The sequence below is a fragment of the Catharus ustulatus genome, chromosome 9 (assembly GCF_009819885.2).
Source record: "Catharus ustulatus isolate bCatUst1 chromosome 9, bCatUst1.pri.v2, whole genome shotgun sequence".
Lineage (NCBI taxonomy): Eukaryota > Metazoa > Chordata > Aves > Passeriformes > Turdidae > Catharus > Catharus ustulatus.
The window spans coordinates 29628639-29634638 of record NC_046229.1 but is presented as its reverse complement, the minus strand read 5'-3'; positions in this window follow the sequence as shown (position 1 = coordinate 29634638).

The window sequence follows — 6000 nt, the reverse complement described above, 5'->3', positions numbered from 1 at the left end:
TCACCCAAATTTGGAGCCTTCTCCAAGGCCTCAGGTCAAAAGCAGTGTTCTGCAGGGGGTCAGTGCCTGACAGCACAGAAAGCTCAAAACCCCCAGGTTTCTGGGATCCAACAGCCTCCAAGCTGGTGCCCTATCTTGCTGAGATGCTGGGTGGTGGTAGGAGACCCAGCTGTGACCTGCCATCAAATCTCAAACAGTTTGGGCTGTGCTTTGCCAGGTTTCATGGCCATCTTTCAGGCAGAGTCTCCCAGCTGATTTTCTACTCCCTCCACTGATTTTTTTCTGTGGTTGCATTTATCCTAGCAGGCTAATTTTGCTAATGGATAGAAGCATTTGTGGTTATGACTCACTGCACACTTGCCATCTATGAAATTCGTGCAGATCTGGGCAGAGATGTTGGTTAGTGCTGGAAAATAAAGCCCCTGCAGCTTGTCTCAAGATTGTGATGTTCTTAGCCCTGTCTGATTGCCCACCCTACCTCTCACAGGGACACTGGGATGAAGGAGAGACTTTTAAAACCACTGTCTCCCTGTGGGATCATTCTGCTTATGCGGGCAGGAATGTCTGAAGAGCTTCCTTTTGGTCCCTTTACTTTCTAGCATTAGCCTGATATGGGTTTAGGGTTAGGTTTAGGCATAACTGCAAAAAAAAAAAAAAAAAAAAAAAAAAAAAAAAAAAGTTTGGATTTCTTTTTTCTGGAAAAGAAAGTCTTCTGGTATTGGGTGGCTGAACAAAGCAGAAAAAAAATCCCAGAAAAGTTCAGCTGATAATGTGTCAGAGTCATCTGCATAGTGCCAGGGGCAGTGCAGTCATGTCTCCCCACCCTGCGATATCATCAATACTGCTATGACTTGCGCAGGAGATAGGATGGAAAAACTGAAACTGCTCAAGTCAGCTGGAAATTTTTAGGTGGGGTGTGCGTCTGCAGCCTCCCAGGAGCCCACCACAATGGGCAGCCCCACTGCACAACCATCCCTGCCCGAGAGCCACACCCCAGAGCAAAAACTCTCCAGCAGCCAGAGAGAGCCCAGGCCCAGCAGAGAGACCCTGGGATGGAGAAAGCAGAGGTGGAGAGAAAATTCCAGCCCCTGAAATGGAGATGGCTGGTTCTCCTTCAGCTGAAATGAAAGCCAGGGGGTTGTGGGGCTGCCAGAGAGGCAGATGCGGGCCAGGAGTTGTGTCAGGCTCTGGCTAACTCTGTTCTCAAGTACACAAATGTGCACTGCTGAGCAGAGCTTCCTGTGACTTTGCACTGAAGTGTTGAGAGACACAGCCACAGAGCCTGGGAGCCCCTTCATCTGACAGCCCTGAGGCAGCACTGCTCCCCTAAGCCTGGGAGAATTGAGATTGATCAGCCTGCAAAAGAGACCTGAAACGAGCCTGCAACAAAGAGATTCTTTGCAAGGATAAGGGGAAAATGGCTTCTAACTGAAAAAAAAAAATGAGATTTGGACTAGATATTAGGAAAAAAAACCTGTTACTGTGAGGGCAGAGAGGCACTGGCAAAGGGTGCCCAGAAGAGATATGAACACCCCATCCTAGGCTTGGAGGAACCTGGAAGTTCTTAGTGGAAGGTGTCCCTGCCTATAGCAGAAGGGTTGGAACTGAATGGGCTTTAAAGTCCCAAACCAAACCACTATAGGATTCTAACCCCAGAGATAGTGGGTGCTAACTGGTTCCTGATGTCTCAGCACAGTTCCCTCAAGCTGAGCAGGGAGGTTTGGTGCTGGGAGTTGTGCCTTGGTGTCCTTTCTTCTCCCCCTGCAGATTCCTTTGTAGGCTTTCAATAACAGTATGCAGTAGTTAAAACCTGGGGTAAAAATGCTACTTAAGGCTGTCGTTTTCCCAAAGTAAAACCAACCAGTGCTGGCATCCTCAAAGTTTTTGAAATCTTAAAAGATGAAAAAGCAAAACCCCACCTGTCAGATGCTGAGAGTCTTTTGGGGCAGAGGGTTTCTCTGTGCTGGACACCAGGTCCTTGAGAGGAGCACAGCCTGCAGAGCAGGGACACAGCCTTGTGCCAGTGCTGCCCTCCACCCTGCCCTGGCTGCAGGGGCTGCCTGAGGATGTCTTTCAAAGCCTGTCAGGAACACCAGCACTGCTCTGAAGCCTCAGAAAGGAGTGAAGCAGCTGAGGGAACTCTGTGTCCGTGCCCAGCCAGAGCTGCCTTGGAGGATCAAGAGCTGAGAGCATCTGAGCTGCAGCTCTCTGGTACCACGGGCACCTGCTGTCTCCAACCACAAACTGCTTGGGCAGATCTTTTTGAGCAGTTCTTCCCTCTGCAGGAAATCCCTCTGTCTCTGCGCTTGCTGGGTTTCATGAGAGCTGAAGGAAGAATAACAAGCTTTGCTGTGCAGGAGCAGGGAGAAATTTCCCTGGAGCCATAACCCAGTGATGTCTTTAGCAAAGCAGAGTGGCAGGAGAACACTGCAGTGAGCCCTGTGAGCTGCATTCTGTCCATGTCACCACAAACCAACAGGTCTCCACTCTCCTCCCCACCAGTCCACATTTTTGTGGTTTTGTTTTAGCCCTCTTCTCAAGCTGATGCCTCCTGGGCTCAAAAAGTCTCTTGGCAATCTGTGTGTCTGCCAGCTAATACAGCAAATAATCAGCTTAAACTAATTTAATGATGCTGTGTGGCACTGCTAATTGCTGCACTGTGAAACCTGGTTGGCCTTTACTGGGCAGGCTGCACCTTCCCCTGGCTCCAAATCTGCACAAGCTGAGAAATCTTGGGACCATTCCATCATCTTCCCTCGCCTCCTGGTGAATGATTTGCTCCAAGAGCTCATGCGGGAGGAATGGAGGGAATAAAGTTAATTAAATGGATTTCAGTCTACTAATGGCTTGAAAGCCAATGTGTCAGGGTTAGGGTAAGGGCTGCTTTTCTGGGGCGGTCACTGACAGCAGAGCTCTGCAGTGAATAATGATTTAATACTCCCTGTGGGAGCAGCATTTCATCTGCTCTCTGGCCTTATACGTGCTAGCAGTAGTATCAGCTCACATGGCCCTGTTGGTGCTGACTCCAGGAGAGATAATTCTTCATTTCTCAGGTTTCCAGAGCATTCCCACAAAAATAACTCATTAAATGAGTTACTGGATGTGACATTTCTCTGAGGCAGTGCCAAGCTAATGTCTGGCTTTATGATCTTTAAGGTCTTTTCCTTCCAAGCTAAATGATTCCATGATTTATAGCACGTTTCTCAAAAAGAGATAAACTGCAGGAAATGAGCTCACAGAGAGGCAGTGGTGGGAGAGCAACTGTTCTGTCATGTATTCACCATATGAGGCTTTGCTATGGATCCTATTCATGGGTGCAGAGCCCTCAGAGAAGCTTTTAGCTAACCACAGCTTCCCCTTTCCAGCCCATTTCCCCCCAGGCATCCCCAGTATCGCTTCCAGCTCTCCACACACACGTGCAGCCAAGTCCTGGTGGGCTGCACATAACCAGAGATGGGCCAGGAGGAATTGTCCATGCAGGTATTTGCATTTCCCACCAGGGGCTGTGACAGCACCTGTCAAAGGGCAGCCTCAGCAGGGCTGAATCACCTGCACTCTTGTGGTTCTGTGACTCACCGAGATGAATCTGAGCTCAAGTGCTCAGCAGAACTGGATGGTTTCATCCTGGAGTCATGAGGGAGCTGGAGAAAGAGCTGGCTGAGCTGCTCTCCCTGGATACCTGGGAATGTCCCAAATGACTGGAGGTTGTCCAATGTGAGGCCCAGCCACAAGAAAGGCCCATCAGCCTGGCCTTGGTGCTGGGCAGAGTTCTGGAGCAGATCACCTTGTGTGCAGTCAGGACAGCCAAGGGGGCAGAGCCAGCCAGCACAGGTGTAGGAAAGGCAGGTCCTGCCTCACCAACCTGATCTCCTTTCACAAGCAGCTGACCTGCCTGGTGGAAGCTGTGCATGTGCCTACCTGGATTTCAGCAAAGCTTTTGACACCATTTCCCACAGCAGTCTCTTGGAAAAGCTGCAGCCCATGGCTTGGACAGGAGCAGTCTTGGCTGGGTAAAGAGCTGGCTGGATGGCCAGGCCCAGAGAGTGGTGGGGAAAGGTGCCACATCCAGTTGACATCCAGACATCAGGGGTGTCCCCAGGGATCGGTGGTTTTCAGCCTTGAGAAGGCTCAGGGTGACCTTATCACTTTCTACAACCACCTGAAATGAGACTGGAGCCAGGTGGGGTTTGGCTATTTGGTTCTCCCAGGCTATTTGTGATAGGACAAGAGGACACAGCCTTAGGCTGTGCCAGGGGAGGTTTAGGTTGGACATTCAGAGGAATTTCTGCACAGAAAGGGTGACTGGACACTGGGATGGGCTGCCCTGGAGGTGTTTAAGGACTGGGCACTGGGATGGGCTGCCCTGGGAGGTGCTGCAGTCACTGCCCCTGGAGGTGTTTAAGGACTGGACACTGGGATGGGCTGCCCTGGGAGGGGGTGCAGTCACTGCCCTGGAGGTGTTTAAGGACTGGACACAGCCCTCAGTGCCATGGCCTGGGTGACAAGGGGCTGCTGGGCTCGCTGATCTCAGAGCTCCTCTCCAGCCAAACTGACTCTGATTCTGTGAGAAACACTAGAGGAGGAGGCACATACAGATCTCATTTACCCAGATACCCCCAAATCCTCTCTGTTAGTCCATGGACATGTAATTGACTGTGCCCAGCCCAGCAAGGGGGAAAGCAGCACCTCCGTGCCACATGAGGTGCCCACAGCCCCTCCCCAGGCAAGCTCTTAACTGGGGCACTAGGACATGCAAAGGACACACATCAGCCTTTGTGCCTGAAGGGTGATGGGCTTCTGCCTGATGATCCTGGGAAGGAATTAGACTTTAGATGATGTGCTTTAAATAGAAAACTCACTCCTGAAGTGAGCAGTAGATAAGGAAGATGTGAAGATATTTAAACCGCCAAGGAATTTCCCCAAGGGAGTGAGATGTGGTGGCAGCCACAGCCCTCCCTGATTTCCCTGATCCCCCCACCTCTGCCAGACTCACACAGCCACCACGGTGCCAGGGGATTTCCAGAAGACCCGAGCACAGACAGGAGCCTCCTGCAGCAGCACACCACGGGCTGCCCCACGGTGCTGTGGGCATTCATTTGCACCCTTGGTGATGGCTCCACAGCGAGCTGTGCACCGTGGAGAAGAGACATTGGCCATACCCTGGCAGCCCCAGGGGCTGGGAGGAGATGTGATGTGGTATCAGCATCCAGGCAGCTGCTTCTTGGCAGGTTTGCAGCCCAGAGCTTCCACAGCTGATCAGAAATGGGGGTGGGGTCCCTCCCTCTGCCTTTGTGCCCACATGTCCTGTGTGCTCACCACTTCTCTGGGCCCTGGAATGGATTGGGGTCCCTGGAGTGGCAGTGATGCCGTGTGGGGCTGTCACAGCTGCCCCTCGGGTTTTGGGGTCAGTGAGCAAGGACACGGGTGGCTCAGGGAACACAGCAGCTCCAGAGGGACAGGCTGAGCCCCACCTCCCAGCTGGGCACTGCAGCAAAAGGGGCTTTTGGAACTCCCTTCTGTGCCACAGGAAAGCAGCTGCAGCCTCCCTGTAAACCTCCCAAAAGGCATGGGCACTGCCCACAGCCTTCTCCTGCATGGCTGCCAGCAGGAGCACTTCCTGCTGCTTGCTCAGCCTCTAAACAAGCTGGGGCAAACTGCACCTGCTCCACTAGAGCAGCACTGTTACCCTGCCCAGGGAGCAAATGTGCCTCAGACATGTCCCAGACATGCCTTCATACTCTGCTCTCTGAAAGAAATCCCTAAGTGCTTCTCTTCCCTCTCAGTCTCAGTTTGAAAAGCAGCTCCAGCTCCTCCCTGTCACCTGTGACACCGACAGGGAGCACAGACTCATGCCCAGGGCATTCTCATGCCCAAGGGTGCTGGGATCACACGTGTGGGACACACCTAGAGCACTGGTATCAGCCCAGCAGAGAGCATGGACATGTTTGTGCATGTCTGGAAATCTTGTTCTCACAAAAATTTGCAACAGTCAAAATCATC